This window comes from Cricetulus griseus, chromosome X, assembly GCF_003668045.3.
Source record: "Cricetulus griseus strain 17A/GY chromosome X, alternate assembly CriGri-PICRH-1.0, whole genome shotgun sequence".
Classification (NCBI taxonomy): domain Eukaryota; kingdom Metazoa; phylum Chordata; class Mammalia; order Rodentia; family Cricetidae; genus Cricetulus; species Cricetulus griseus.
In genome coordinates this window covers 125,859,440-125,876,634 of record NC_048604.1, presented here as the reverse complement: position 1 = coordinate 125,876,634, position 17,195 = coordinate 125,859,440, and positions in this window count along the sequence as shown.

The window sequence follows — 17,195 nt, the reverse complement described above, 5'->3', positions numbered from 1 at the left end:
ACCAAATTAAAACACATCAAAAAGATCATCCACCATGACCAAGTAGACTTTATCACAGAGATAGAGACAAGGTTCAAAAATTACATAGTGATAAATATAATCCAACATATAAACAAACTGAAAGAAAAAATCACATGATCATCTCATTAGATATAGAAAAGGCCTTTGACAAAATGCAGCCCCTCTTCTTGATAAAAGTACTGGAGAGACTAGGGATACAAGGGACATACCTTGTATCCAAGGTATAATAGACAGTTTTACAGCCAAGTTGTAGCCAACATAAAATTAAATGGAGAGAAAGTCAAAGCAATTCCTCTAAAATCAGGAAGAAGACAAAGCTGTCCACTCTCCCCATACCTATTCAATATAGTACTTGAAGTTTTAGCTAGATCAATAAGACAACTGCCCACACAGAACAATGGCATCTAAATTACAAAGAATAAAAAGGGGAAGAACTTCATGCTGCAACCTAAACAAGAACAGCCAGTTCAGAGCTTAGAGTTTTCTTGTTGTTTTTGCCTTATTTTAATTGAAAATGTTTTTTGTTTGTTTTTCACTAATAATGGTCCCTTCAAAGGAAAAAGAAAAGATTAAAACAAGTCCAACTTCTGGTAAAACAACAATTCTAGTCAGGGCAAAGAGCACTAAGCCCTTATTTGAATTTCCAGAGGTAGTACTCATTTAATGGAGGATGTTCTCTTCTCTTGAATTAATATCTAATCTTCATAGTAAATACACTAAAATCAAAATTCATAATTTTAAACTGTATTATTGTGTGTGCTCTTGCCTGTTTACCATTACTAAAAATTTGGCTCTGCTCTTTAAGTTGCTTTCGAAATTCTTGTTTAAATTCTATAAAAATATAACACCTAAAACAAAATGAGTTGTTAGCTTATTACTAAACTGATGCTTACACTAACTTTTTACAAAGACTAACTTCAGTGGTACATAGAGCAGTGGCTTATCCTGATGTTAGAAAGGTTTTGGTTGACTCTTTGGCTTTTGAAAATGGAAATACAAAATGTCAGAAAGCCATAAGGCCTTTAAAAACTCAGAGGGCCACTGCTGACACTGGATATACTGCTTTCAATGCCACAGGTTGAGAACACAAGCATCTGAGGAGATCACTACCCACAGGTTGAGAAGGCAAGCATCTGATGGGTGAAAGCCTCCAAGCTCTCAGCTGCAGCCCCTTCCCAGGTATTTCTTCTCTCTTCCCTGGGAGTTACTAAGTCCACCAAGATGAAAATAAGAATATGTGCTATGTCTTCGATTCCTTTCTCTGCAATGTTGTCACATTGTCATTCCTGACAGTCATGTGAGGTTTAAAAAAGGGATGTAAAAAATTCCTAAGATCTTGCAACCTAAGCACAAGAAAATGACATGGAATACCTACATAAGCTAGGAACTTACGTTTCTAAAACAAGGAGATTTTATTATCACAATATCATGACAGAGAGCTGGGCTTTTGTAAAAACTAGTTTTTGATATTGCAATATAATTATATAATTTCCCCTTCCATTTTCTCCCTTCAAACCCTCCCATGAACTCATCCTTGCTCTTATTCAAATGCATGGCCTCTTGTTTCGTTAGGCTGAGCTTTTTGATAAGTGCATTTATTTGTTACTGACTTTGTGTGTGGTAAGGGGGAGCAGTGGTACACATGTGGAGGGCAGATAACAACTTGTGAGAGTTGGTTATCATCTTCCACCATGTGGGTTCCGGGGTCAAATTCAGGTTCCCATGCTTGGCACTTTGTACCTTTCCCCCACTAATCCATCTTGCCATCCTTGTTTTTTTATTAGCTAATTTTATTAATACATGAATCTCAAACATCTCGTTTTTAGAACTATGATAACCTCCTTAAAAAAAAACCAATGTTAAGTCAGGGAAGAATAGAAGAAAACAAGAAAGTAGATACCATAAAAGAGGGAGACATTTTAGGTTTACAGAGAAATCAGGCACTAGGGAAATGTCTGGAGATCTACAAAGATGACACCAACTAACAATCTAAGCAACAGAGGAGAGGTTACCTTAAATGCCCTCCCCGATAATGAGATTGATGACTGTCTTATATGCCATCCTAGAGCCTTCATCCAGCAGCTGGTAGAAGTAGAAGACACCCACAACTAATCCCTGAACTGAACTGGAATCCAGTAGCAGAGAAGGACTAGTGATGAGCAAAGGGGTCCAGACCAGGCTGGTGAAACCCACAGAAACAGCTGAGCTCTTGGTCCCCAGACTGATAGCTGGGATACCAGCATGGGACTTATCCAGACCCCAGGAATGTGGATGCCAGTGAGGAGACCTCGAAAACCTATGAGACCTCCTGTAGTAGATCAGTAGTTATCCCTAGCATAGGTGTGGACTTTGGGAGCCCAATTCACATACAGGGATACTCCCTGAGCCAAGACATACGGGGGTGGGCCTAGGCCCTATCCCAAAGGATACAATAGACTCTGATGACCCCCTATGGAAGGCCTCACCCTCCCTAGGGAGAAGAAAGGATATGTGATAGGTGATTAGTTGGGGGGGTAGGGAACGGAGTGGGAACTGGGACTGTCATGTAAAACAATCTTATTTGTAATTCAAATTAAAAAAAATTAAAAAACCCAGCCAGGTGGTGGTGGTGGTACATGCCTTTAATCCCAGAAGTCCAGGAGGCAGACTCAGGTTAATCTCTGTGAGTTCAAGGCCAGCTTGGTCTACAGAGTGAGTTCCAGGACAGGCTTCAAGCTACACAGATGAAAGATTTTAGTTTGCTGAGAGAAAAAGTTTCCCACAGCCCTCGGCCCATTACAAGGAAGTTGGCCCCAACCCCGGGCACATCCTATGGTTGAGACGGGGCAATCGCCAAAACAACCCTCTTTGGGTCACACCTGGCTGGCCAACAGACAATAAAGGACTTTTCAGGATACGTTATGTGGTTGTTTTTTTGTTCGTTTGTTTGTTTTGTTTTGTTTTGCTTTGGTCTTTTCCAGACAGGGTTTCTCTGTGTAGCTTTGGAACCTATCCTAGCACTCGCTCTGAAGACCAGGCTGGCCTCGAACTCACAGAGATCCGCCTGCCTCTGCCTCCCAAGTGCTGGGATTAAAGGCGTGCGCCACCAACACCCGGCTGCCATTCTGTGTTTTTTCCTTTGTAGAAAAGCAGGTCACACCTGGGTGACCACTCTAACATGAGATCATACTTTGTAATCAATCACTGTGTGCCCCCCTTGCCTGAATGCTGATCTGCAGGTTTTTTCCTATATAAGGAGTTTGCACCCCATGCTGGGGTGTGCAGCTTTCCCGATATTGCTGACACCCGAATGCACATTCGTTCAATAAACCCTCTTGCTTTTGCAGCTCTTGGTCTGGTTTCTGAGTCTCCGGGGCTCCTCGGGACCCTGTGCCCCTTAGGGGCCTGGGGGGTCTTTCACAGAGAAGCCCTGTCTTGGAAAACCAAATGAAAAAAAAAAACAATGATTCAAACTTTTAAAAAGAGCTAATAAAGAGCTCAATAAACATTTAGCCTGAGGTGTACATACTATAGTCAGCAGTATTCCTTTGAGTAACCTGAAATAAATGGAAAGTAAGAAAATATAATTACAACTGTTACAGCAGAAAAATGACAAAATAAGAAGACAGTGTTACTGTGATTTGTACCATAACTTAGCACATGATTCGTACATATCATGATGTTATGAGAGGAGCTTGTGCTTTTGACTTGAAGATGTATGTTGTTGACCCTTTGGGTTTTATACTAGCGATAAAGGCAACATCATCTCCATCAAGCACAAGTGAGGTAACCTGCAAAAAAAGATTCTGTAAAATGTCAGAATCATGCCGGGCGTGGGTGGCACACGCCTTTAATCCCAGCACTTGGGAGGCAGAGGCAGGCAGATCTCTGTAAATTCGAGGCCAGCCTTGTCTCCAGAGCAAGTGCCAGGATAGGCTCCAAAGCTACACAGAGAAACCCTGTCTTGAAAAAAAAATGTCAGTATCATGCACATGCTGTATCATGGATTCTGATGTTACCTAACTTACTAGAAACATGGTCACTGTACCAGTGACAGAGGCTAAGAGAGTCTTAAGACACAAGCTTTGCTGTATGTGCATGTCTCATGGCATAGTTTTTATCTTTCCCATTATCTCTTTTCAGCTCCTTCATTCTACAATATTGCAAATGTCACCTTTAAAAATAGTATTTATTGTGAATTACAAAAGATTTAATAAAGATGTATATTATATCTTTGTATATAAAGATAAATAAAGTTATATATGCCCACTGGATTGATTTATAGTAACAGAGTTCAAGTCCAGAAAATCCCGCAAATAGGTATTTTTTTATTTTATTTTTTTAAAGAGGTGAAATTGTTATGCCAAGTTCACAAGACCCCAAAAAGACCACTCAGGGATGCAAATGCACAAGGTTTATTGTTAAGCTACAAGCCTCAGCAGGGACCCTGTCCAGCAAACTGGTGTAGCAGCTGCAAGAAAAGGGTGCCTGGCCTCAATTACAAGAGATTTATAAAGGGAAAAACTGCAAGTAGGGTGGTCCATGCATAGGTGTTTCAGGATTGAGTAAGAGTAGATGACCTTTGGATTCATTGACTGGGGTTTAGGGGAATTTCAAAATTGTTACTAACAGTTGCCCACAAGGGCATTTGTGACAAGCAGATGTTGTTTACCAGAATTAGTCATTGTTTTGACTTTGTGGACTGGGGCAGGCACAGTTTGTGGTGTTTATTTCTTAGTCGTGTTTATGGCTCCTTGGCTGGAGGTGAATCAGCATTGTGCCATGCAGGGAATTTCTCAAAGTGGCTTTTTTTTAGGATGGAGTTAACTTCATCCTCTCCAGTTTACCTTGCTCTCTCAAAATAAGCCAGGCAGTAGTAGCACACACCTTTAATCCAAGCCCTCAGGAAGCAGAGGCAGGGAGATCTCTGAGTTGGAGGCTAGCCTAGTCTACAGTGTGAGTTCCAGGACAGCCAAAGATACACAGAGAAACCCTGTCTCAAAAAAAAAAAAAGAAAAAAAAGAGGTGAAATTACATAACCAAGAACTAATATAAAGAAAACAAGTGTTATTAAACCCAAAAGCATATGGTAAAAATATAATACAGTATTATACTTTTACAATATTCATCAGAAGCTTAACCAGTTTTAACAAATTCTAACTTGGGTGTATATACATATTAACAGGGCAGATTTTAAGATATAATTCCAAATTCTGTTGATTGTGGTATATTCATACAGGAAAAAAAAAGAAAGCTCAGGGTTAGAAAGATGGCTCATTAGGTCGTTAAGAGTGCATATTTCTTTCACAGAAAGCCCACGTTTCAGTCTCAGTATCCATATAATGTACCTCACAGCTACCTGTAAATCTAGCTAGAGGCCCTCTTCTGGTCTCTGAGGCCACTGTCCTCACACTTGCACATACTCAACCCACGAACACACGTGTACACATAAAAGAGAAAAAGAAAGCCCTTAATCTGTTAGAAAAAAAATAATAAAATAGTTCATTTTTTCTTTAATATAGCAACAAAATCCCATCTCATAAATGTCCTATTTTGGCATTGAATTGTAAATTTTTCAAAAGAGTGTTCCATGTGAAAAGAATTCTCCATGTATACCTGAAAAAATAATCTATTTTTTTTTTGGTTTTTTGAGACAGGGTTTCTCTGTGTAACTTGGAGCCTATGCTGGCACTCGCTCTGGAGTCTAGGCTGGCCTCGAACTCACAGAGATCTGCCTGTCTCTGCCTCCCGAGTGCTGGGATTAAAAGCATGTGCCACAAACGCCCGGCAAAAGGAGGGGATTTTAATAAACATTCATACAATTAACAATTTTTAAAATGAAGCAATTTAAACTCTTTTCATGGCGTGATAAAGTGCATTCCATATTGATTAAATAAAATTAAAAAAAGAAATCATGAATTTTCATCTGTAAGACATTTGTCAGGATTGCAGTGTGCTTTCAAGGAGTAGGAAAAAAATTCACATTGGAACACATTTAACATATTTAATGATATTAAAATATCAAACATAAAATATTAAAGAGTTTATATTAGAAACATGTATTTAATAAGGTATATTATTCTCTAGATTATAAAAACCCATGCATAAATACATATTTTGAGAAAGATTCTAAAGTATCCAAGTGTACCCTCAAATTTGCTATGTAACAGAAGAAAATGGCTTGAACTTCTTTTTCTCCTGCCTTTACTTTCTAAGTGACATAATTAAAGGCCTCTGTCTCCATGCCCTTTCTATGTTATGTTAGGTATTGAATCCAGAGTTTTGTGTATGCTAGGTAAGCATTCTACCAATTTTGACACACACCCCTGCCCTCACAAGAAATGCAAACTAAGGCATGCCTCAGAGATAATTCACAGTAGAAAATATGATCACCTCATACAGTAAAGCATTTAGCAATCATAGTAATAAAAATGTAGATGAATACAATACTTATACATGAACTCATAAAGATTTCACCATTATTTCACTATTAGACCTCCGTCTAATAGAAAATACTAATAGCAAAATGCTGGCAGAGGCCACAGTATACATTGTAGGTATACATGTTGCTGTTAATGACTGTGAAATTCAGAAAGTACTTTTTCAGTATACGACCCATTCAGATATTCCTGATTCTGTATACAGAGAATATATGCGAAGGGCAAAACATCAAAAGCAACAGAGTTTTTAAGACTGTTAAAGCTGTGCAACAATATAAAAAAAATTGGATTCACATTGAGATTTTGAAAATGTGGTTACCCTTATTTAAATCTCAGTCATCATAACTTTATCCTTCCCATTTAAATGAGTGGGTGTGCTCTGTGCTGTATAGTCACTGGCACACTGTACAGCATTTTGTTGTTTTCACAAATATATAAATTAATGGGATTGGTTGTTACATGTCACCTGCTGTGGTAGTGCAAAATGCCATGCTATTCTAAGCCCTCTGTGAAGGCATTCAATTTGTACAGCATAGCACATTATGATAATAACAGCTTCAAAATGTAAATTAGGGAGAATGTAATGGCTTTTTCCTTGAACTTCTGAATTTTGCTAAGCAACTAGCACGCTTACCAGTGATCAACCAAGGACGTAGTTTGTACTCTCCTCAGAATAGAAGCAGCAGATTCTGTAGAATGGAGGAACATTTTGTTTCACCAAATCCCTTCGGCTCTTTAGCCAGTCATTCTATCAAAAGAGCTTCCAGGGAAAAGACAGAGGTGATTTTTTTCCCTGTCCTCTGAAGTTTCTTGGTGCTTCATATGAGCAACAAGAAGCTGTGTGATGAAACATGAACCCCAAAGGAACACATTATTTCTCCTGCAGCTGTGTTCCAACAAATAAATGCATACCATACAGGACTTGAATTGTAAAGTTGTTAAGGGATGGCCATTCTAACCTGCACAGAGGAGCAAGTAATGGCTGTCTTTCACAGTGTTAACATTTTCCAAGTCACAGAAGGTTTACACATTGTTGAGTTCTTTTAATATTCAAAAATTGTTGTGCAATTAGGAGTTACTATAGCTATAACAAAAGCAGAAATTAATCATTACAGATGTGTTTACGCTTTTCCCAAGAATGGAGACTCTATTTTCTTCCTCCTTCCCTCCCTCTTCCCTCGGCCCAACTTTTCCTCTGAATCTGCAGTACATAAACCTCCAGTTCTCCTCTTACTTGTTCCCATTTCACCATAGCGTTAAATATGGAGAAGCATTGGAAAGTGAATTTCAATGTGAAGCTTTCCTAGAAGTACAGCTGGGGCATGTCTGTCATTTTATCTTTATTATGCAGTTACAATGCACTAAAGACTTGGATTCAACTTCAAAGAATATACTATAATTTATGTCACAGGCTCTCTGTTAGCAGCCACATGTGAGTGATGACTCCTAACAGTGACTGCTACTGGAGCAAATAGCACAGATACTTGAAAGCTCATTTTGCAAAGGTAGTTATAGCAATCTATCCCTTGATTTCACAGTGTTTTTTAAACAACTGGAGGAGCATTTAGACAGAAGCTCATTATGAGTGTCTAGAAGCCTGCGCAGGAGGAGAGACTCGGTGATACCAAAGCTCCTTTCTATTCCATGACACTGACCCTAGAAACAAGACTCCGAGATAGTACTACTACAAATAACAAAATATAAACAGTATAAAGTCACCCTTGAAAATCTACTGCTATATTAAGAGATCCTCCCCTTATTTTTCAAAAACTGACCAATTAGCATGAGTTTATGAGAACAGACCTGAGGCCAGCAGTAGAGCGCCTCTGCCACCATGAAAATCACCACCAGGTCATGCACACATCTGGATAAGATCACCATCAGGTCACATACACATCTGGATGTCAACAACCGATCAGCAGAGTCATTAGATGTTCGGTTTAGTTGTCAGAAAGAAAATGGCTAAAGAGTAGGGATAGTGATGAGAGGAGGAAGGCAGTTGTTTAGAAAATAGTAACTTGAGTGTTCTCTAAGGGATGTTGGTTGATGCGGGGGAACTGGTATTACCTCCACTAGCACTCCATTTAGCACCTGGGGAGCTCCTCTAGAAACCTCTGAAATATAAAATTCCCACACTCCAAATTTAGACTGTAGCCCCGTTCGCTCAGTTTGCCTGTATATAACCTCATTCTCTTGGTTTCCAGAGAGCATCGCACCCATCACTTGTATCTCTTTTTTAGTTCTAGTAGTTAAACCCAGAGCCTCTCACCCTCTAGGAAACACGTAAACCAATAAGAGGTGCTCAGCCCCCTGGCACTTACTAATCTTCCCATACTTTATGACTTGGTCCATCACTTCAGTCTACTGTCTCATTATCTTTTCTCACATAGCCTTCATCCCATACCAAGCTTTCATTTGGAACACCTGAAATCTTTTGCTATTTTTGAGAAAATTAAATAAATGACATTTTCTAAAACCAGTTTTTCAGTACTTGTGCTTTGTAACCATCTTTCTAGGTGTCTAGTGTCAATTTTCTTTCTTAAATCAGTGTTTATAATTCTCCCATTTCCTCCTCCCCCCACTTTCCCCTCATAAGTAGCATCTCTCCTTGCCTCCACCTCATCCTGTAAACTTCTTTCATATCTGTCTTACATATGCAGGGTCCTTCCCATGAGTTTTTAAGGAATGAATGCATGCTCGGGCAAAGGAGGAGCAAGGTCCTTGTGTGACTCGCATCCAGTAAACACTTTAATATTTGTTTAATTTGATGAGTTTATGATTGGGCACTGGCTATCTGACATTCACTTCTGTGCTAGCAGGAGGTAGAAATGTAAAAGCAAGTAAGACATAATCTGCTTTGCAAAGGAATTCACAATCCAATGTCACTTTAACATCTTTCCAACACTTAATGTATTCTGTTTTTTTTTTCCATCATTGCTATTGGTGCAAATGCCTCATCTTTTTTGGATAGTTAAAGACCTTTACTACTTACTATTTTTGGTATTTTTACTGGTTATTATTCAATTCTTGCTAAATACTTCATAAATAACATTCTGCTTTGTATGGTTTATCTCTTTCAGTAGAACTAAATCATATAAAGAATGATGCATTTATTTAGGACCTAATCGTGGCATGGACATTGGTGAAGCTGCATATGAATTCACACGTAATTTATGACTTGATGGATGTCATTGCAAAGTATCAAGATCCTAGTTTATCACTTATCATATTCAAATATGCATCTAGTGGTGAGCTGTGCTTTAAAAAGGAATCCATGGTAATTATGTATTCTCAGCATGTTCCCTCCCAGTTTCGTTTGCTTATATGTAGCTTTCCCAGGCAGACACATCGATGCTTAATTGGAAGCCATGCAGCTGTATGACACACTTGAGGAAATGCAAGTTGCTTTCACCCTCACCATCTTTTTCAAACAGCTGGGGCAAAGGCATTACAAAGTCAGATCACTAACATCATGTAAATACAGTTAATCAAGTTTTCATTCAGTTCATTTGAAATTCAGGATGGGGATCAAACATTTAGCTTCAATAAATAGTTACATTAAATTTAGTTTTTTATCTCAGGCTGCTAAGATTTTTTGAAAAAAAAAATGTTTTTTTCCTGTATAGTTTTTTTCTACTGTCATGTTCTATAGTAATGTATTTCAGATCCACCCATTTTACTACCCAAGTCTACATAACTGTCAACTCCTGTGTCCTCCTATCCAAACCTTCCAGATTCTATCACCTCTCTCAATTGTGCAAGCCTCAGACCTTCCCTGAATAATAATCATTCAAACACAGCAGGCTCTATAACACTCAATAGCAGTCTCTGATCACACCCACACTCTTGCCTTTCCGTCATCACCAAACTCAGCCACATGCATCTTGAACCACTTCTTTAAACAGAAGAAAACTTTGTGGGTTTTTTTGCACTCTGATCTTTTTAAACATACATTTTTATTGATTTTTTTTAGATTTTTTTGTGAAATTGGTCATTTTTTAAATATTACCTGTATTTTATTTATATTATTTGTATTGATTTTTTACATTTTAATTATTTTAGAAACAACCTTGTTTTACATAACTATGCCCCCATTCTCTTGCCCTCCCATCCTCCCATTGTGCCATCAACCCTCCAGCCCATCCCCCACACACTCCCCAAGGATAGTGAGGCCTTCCACTATGGGTATCTTGGAAATTCTTTCAAGTAGCCCAGCAAAAAGAAAAAATAGATGAAATGATATGGAAAAATAGAAGCATCAATACTGTATGTTTATTATACTGTACTCTACATTTTGTATGACTTAACATTCTATAACACATAAAATAAATATGTGGATGCATCTTGTTCTAAAATTTCTATAAAAGAATAAGGGTTTTAAGAAAGGCCAAAGAGTAAAAGGAAGGGCTATATGTTCCATAACTGATCTTGACAATTAAAATTAAAAAATAGTTTAAAACGCTGGATTAGCCCAAGTCTGTACACGGAACAAATAGAGAGCTGAGACACAAACCCACATTTTAAATGGCATTTTCTTTCTTTTTCTTTTTGTTTTTTGTTTTTCGAGACAGGGTTTCTCTGTGTAGCTAGCTATGAAGCCTATCCTTGCAGTCCCTCTGGAGACCAGGCTGGCCTCGAACTCACAGAGATCCGCCTGCCTCTGCCTCCCGAGTGCTGGGATTAAAGGCGTGTGCCACCAATGCCCGGCTTAAATGGCATTTTCATATGTGACTAAAGAGACACTGCAGATAAATTGGGAAAGAAAACTCTATGATGTTCATATTAACTCACCAATTTTTTTAATGTAGTCTTAAATCTTTCTTAATTTCTCTTTTGAATTGTAGAGACAGAGTTGTTGTGTGATGGGGCATTTTGTTTGTTTTGATAGAAATTAGCTCAGAAAAAAAGTCTTAAAACTAAGGATTTAAGCCGGGCGTTGGTGGCGCACGCCTTTAATCCCAGCACACGGGAGGCAGAGGCCGGCGGATCTCTGTGAGTTCGAGGCCAGCCTGGTCTCCAGAGCGAGTGCCAGGATAGGCTCCAAAGCTACACAGAGAAACCCTGTCTCGAAAAACAAAACACAAGCAAACAAAAAACTAAGGATTTAAATGATACAGCTATTCTTCATTTATGTAATATTTGTAGTGGTCCAGCTTTTGGCTTATGTTTCTCCACTGTCAGTCTCGTTCTGTTGTAAGCCTATGTCTATTGTGCCATCAACTCACTCACTTAATTAGGATTTGGATTTCAAATGAGGTTAGAATGCCCAGTTCAGGATCATTCTCAGAGTGATGGTTGGATGTGCTTCACTGCTCACCCATCATACACAATGGAGAATGGACCAGATCCGAGTGAGTACATAGGGCTCAATGATCTTAGCTCACAGAACAAAGTTACTAGGACTTCCAACAAAATTACTCCATGTGTTACTTGACCACGGATGATGGTAATTGTTTTTTTCTTTAAACGAAGCGTGAAAAACTATGATTGGCTTTCTCCATGTTTTTGACAGTGCTGAGCTATTTTATCATAGCTTTCCTCTAATCAATATTATCAGCTGTCATTGAAGCAAATGCTATGAAATTCATAGAGTTAGACTTCCTAGCCATCAGAAAGTCATGAACATACAGAAGTGGTTTTAAACATTGGAAATTGGCAGCTATTACCCCACCACACGTAATCGTGGAAGCAGCATTAGGAAGTGTTTGCTACCCATCGACTTCATCTGCTTCTGTAGAAACTACCCTAATATTCAGTGTAGACAGAGTAATTATAGCTTTGACTGTTCTGCTGGTTACAAATAAAGAGTCTTCACAGGCTAGAAAATGCTCTGAGGCCAATTACAAAGAATATGTATTAGGAAAGCTGAACTTCAAATGTGTTTACAGATGATTTTGTGATGTATTAGAAGTTGGAGATCACCTATTCTTCCCCTGACTCAACCTTTCTGCTCCCTCATGTCGTCCTCACCCCTCCTCTTCTCCCCTTCTCTCATTCTCCTAGCTCCCTACTCCCTCCTCCTGTGCTCCCAATTTGCTCAGGAGATCTTGTCCCTTTCCCCTTCACCAGGGGACCATGTATGTCTCTCTTTCGGACCTCCTTGTTTACTAGCTTCTCTGGCAGTGTGGATTGTAGGCTGGTGATCCTTTACTCTATGTCTAAAATCCACATATGAGTGACTACATACCATGTTTGTCTTTTTGTAATTGGGTTACTCACTCAGAATGGTTTCTTCTAGTTCAATCCATTTTCCTGCAAATTTCAAGATTCCATTGTTTTTTTCTGCTGAGTAGTACTCCATTGTGTAAATGTACCACATTTTCTCTATCTATTCTTCATTTGAGGGACATCTAGGTTGCTTCCAGGTTCTGGCTATTACAAATATGGTATATGGCTATTACCATAATAGAGGGAGACATTTTAGGTTTACAGAGAAATCAGGCACTAGGGAGATCTACAAAGATGACACCAGCTAACAATCTAAGCAACAGAGGAGAGGCTACCTTAAATGCACTCCCCTGATAATGAGATTGATATCTGACTTACATGCCATCCTATAGCCCTCATCCAGCAGCTGGTGGAAGGTAGAAGCAGACACCCACAACTAAGCACTGAACTGAACTGGAATCCAGTTGCAGAGAAGGACGAGTGAAGAGCAAAGGGGTGCAGACCAGGCTGGTGAAACCCACAGAAACAGCTGATCTGAACAACGGGGAACTCTTGGTCCCCAGACTGATAGCTGGGAAACCAGCATGGGACTGATCCAGACCCCAGGAACATGGGTTTCAGTGAGGAAACCTCGAAAATCTACAGGACCTCCTGTAGTAGTTCAGTACTTATCCCTAGCATAGGTGTGGACTTTGGGAGCCCATTCCATATAGAGGACTACTCCCTGAGCCAAGACACACGGGGTGGCCTAGGCCCTATCCCAAAGGATACAATAGACTCTGATGACCCCTATGGAAGGCCTCACCATCCAGGGGGAGCAGAAAGGATATGTGATAGGTAGGGTTTTAGTTGGGGGGTGGTAGGGGAGGAGTGGAGGGAGAGGGAACTGGGATTGACATGTAAAACAACCTTGTTTCTAATGCAAATAAAAAATACTTAAAACAAACAAAAAAAGAAGTTGGAGATTATCAATATTAAGCTTAATATTCCTGATGAAGGAAGGCAGTGACATGTGCAGTGTGAGTTTGGGAGGCTGCTCATGGGTGCAAGGAATATGTTCTTCTTTGCTTGTTCATACACTTTATACTCTGACTGTAAAGATGGCTAAATATTCAGACCCCAAATCAATCCTACCCAAAGTAGTATATGACACCATTGAAGAAAGTACATGGAGCCCCAGCTTTTTGTAGTATAATTTCTCCGAAATTACAAGCAAAAAAGGTTGGGGAGTTAGCTCAGTGGTGGAACACTTGCCTAATCTTTGGCTTGATTGATCCCCAGCACTACAAAATACAAAACTTAAAATAAAAGAGAATATAAGATGTAGAAAAATAGCAAGAGAGAAGAAAACAAATTCCAAGTGTCTTCCAATTTTTAACTTTGTTGATACCTATTTATGAAAAAAGGCAACAGAAATGGCACAACCTCTACAAAGAAAAGTCCTAACCTTCGATTTATTGCACAAGATAGTAAGATTTCCTTTTTTTTTCTTCAACACTTTTAAAACTTGAATTCACACAATTGGAAAGCTACAACTACAAATCACATTGTCTCTTTTAACTGCTAGAAAAGTTCACTAGTTGATAATACCAGGAAGCAATCTGTGATTCATGGCTATGATATTATATCTATGGCTTGATTTGGGGGTTTCCTCCTTGACCCTCTCTGTGACCTCTGACCCCTGGAACCCCACAGATAACTCTGGTGTTCCCTGCCTAGGTGCCAGCCTGGGAGAGACTGGCATGGCCCTCCTTAGCCTCTCTGCAGTAACCACCACTTCCAGTTTCAGGTTTTACCCCACCCCTCCCCTGACCCTAATGACTGTTTGCAGCAATAGCAGCTAATGGTGCTCCCTCCCCACAGCTGCAAATAACCAGATAAAACCAGTCTGCAACCAGTCTGCAACCAGTCTGCAGCCAGTCTGCAGCCAGAAATGCTCAGAGCCAGGAAATAGGAAGGGCACAGCGGGTGGATGAGGAGGGGTGGGGAGGAGGACAGGGGGGAATGATTGACAGGAGCTCCTTCTGACTAGGCTGTGGAGCGCTGCCCTGTGACCTCTAACACTGTGACCTCTGGGATCATGGGAGTGATTGAAAGGCAGGTCCCCTAAGTGTCAATCATCAATCTGCCAATCATCATTCTACATGTCAATCATCCAACTACGTTTCAATTCCTATTTAAATACACACATAATCAACAATGAAATTAACATATATGTAAATGAGCCCTCGAAGTCTCTAGTGACCGAGATCAATCATAAGCAGTCAGGTCAAAGCAATAACTATATTTTTATTTATATTGCAATGCTGAGTTAGATGAGCCTCTTCAAACTTTGACCCCACAGATGAAATAGAAAGTGGCTCCGCTCCCTCCCCTGCCCAAGGAACCATCTGGAGCAGCCTGGGGCCAATGCAACCTGAACTGCTGTCAGAATCTGGAATCAGTAGGAACCTGCACAAGGAATTCGTGACACAAATGAAAAAAAAGGAGGAGGAGGAGGAGGTGGAGGAGGAGGAGGAGGAGGAGGAGGAGGAGGAAATGAGCATTGAGGCCAGGATAGAACTGTTTTCTTGCCCCAGGCTGAAGCAGCAGGGAAGTCAAGTGGCTGGCTGCCTGTTAGAGTATGTTTGTTTTTATTTTATTTTTGTAATTACTTTCTGAGAATCTGTATTTTATTCTTATATTTATTTTTGTGGAATATTGTCATAGGCTTTATGCCTGATTCTATTGAAGGACCCAGACCCCTGGTTTGGCAGCCATGACAGACTGCAGTAAGATGTAGGCCCCTGACTCAGGAGGATGTGCTGACATCTGACCCCCCCACACACACACCTCCTCCCCACCCCCTCTGGAACTTGCCCTAATTACTGGGAAGAAACTGCCAGATACCCTCCATGTGGTAAGGAACCAATCAGAAGTTAGTTGGCAGGCTTTGGATGTGCTTTACTGATAATAATGGAATGTAATAGGTAGCAATGGCCCTGGGAGGATCTCTAGGTACAGCAACCTTTCTGCAGCTACAGCTGACCCATCAACTTAGGACAGGTTTCCCAGCCCAGAGCTGCACCAGTCCTGAGACTGTTACTATGCAATTAGCAGACCCCCAGGCGCCCCCCTTGCTCTACCCCCAATATATGCCCTGCCCCACTGCTGCTCATGTTTCTCCTACTCCACCTGCTGTGTCAGATGGACTGACTGAGGACCCAGGTTAACCTGTAAATTAAAAAGACTCTGCTTTTGCATCAGATCTGGTCTCTTGGTGGTTTGGGGGGCTCAGAGTCTGGGCACAACACTATTTTATATAATATTTCATTCTTCTATTTTATTTTATATTTTGTATATCAATGAATGGGCTATTTTTCTTAAAATCTTCACATTTTATTTTACTCAGCATTGAAAATACTATTTTTCCACGTGGTTTTTACATATTATAGGTCATTTTTGAAAGTTATTTTTCATATTATTATTTCATGCATCACTTTATGTAATGCTTCATATGTTCATTATTATTTTCTGGTGTTTTTGAGATGTGAATTTTATATGTCTGGTACAGTATTTTACATTTTCTTTAATTCATTTTGTATTTTATTTAATTCATATTTGATACATTTCATAGGTTGTTTTACTGTACATGTTTTTGTTTTATTACTCTATATTATTTAATGTAGATTCATAGTTTTTGTTATTTCAATGACTTTTTTATTCATTCTATGCATTATGGGATTTCTTATTTTTACATATAATTTCAAGATCTTTTATTCCTTTTTTATAGTTCATGTATTATTTCTCTGTGCAAGCTTTTTTATATTTTATATATTATATCAGTCATTTTCTGCACAAATTTGTAATTTTCATGTTACTTCTTAGATTATTTTCATTATTCTATTCACATATCGTTTCATGTAATAATTTAAGGTTCTATTATACATTGTTTTCTATATTTTCCTCACAAACTTTCTATATTTTCAACGATAGATATAGCATTGTATTGATTGACATATTTATTCGATTTTCATAGCTTATTAAGTCACATTTCCATGGCTTCTGATGCCATTGAGTATCAAATGCTGTGGACACAGTATCACCCAGGAAGGTCAAAGGTTAACTACAGCCTATTTCCCATCAGCCTTCCCTGGCCTTGTAGGTGAGGATGACAGAAATATTTGTTTTCAATTTTAATCATTATTTTGAAGATTCATTTGATTCTTCATTTTGGACTGAGGCTATGAACACACTCAAAGGGGAAGTTGGGAAACTGGAAGTGGAATTTCAGGGGGTTGTGCAGACCACTATATATGCTGGGAACCGAGTGCCACTGAATGGCATGATGGGGTGTGGGCACAGACCCTGGGAAATGAATAAACCAGAATTGTAAAATAAATATTTAATAAATCAGGATTTTAAGATAAAATATGAAAATAGGTAAATGTTTCAAATAATAATTGAATATTTTAAAATAAATTAACATTAATATTTAAATTCCGTACTTGTAGATGATCCTGTGTTTTGGAACACGTTTCTAAACATGAATTTTAAATAAATATTTGAAATGAATATTTTAAAAAATCAACTTTCACATATTTTTAA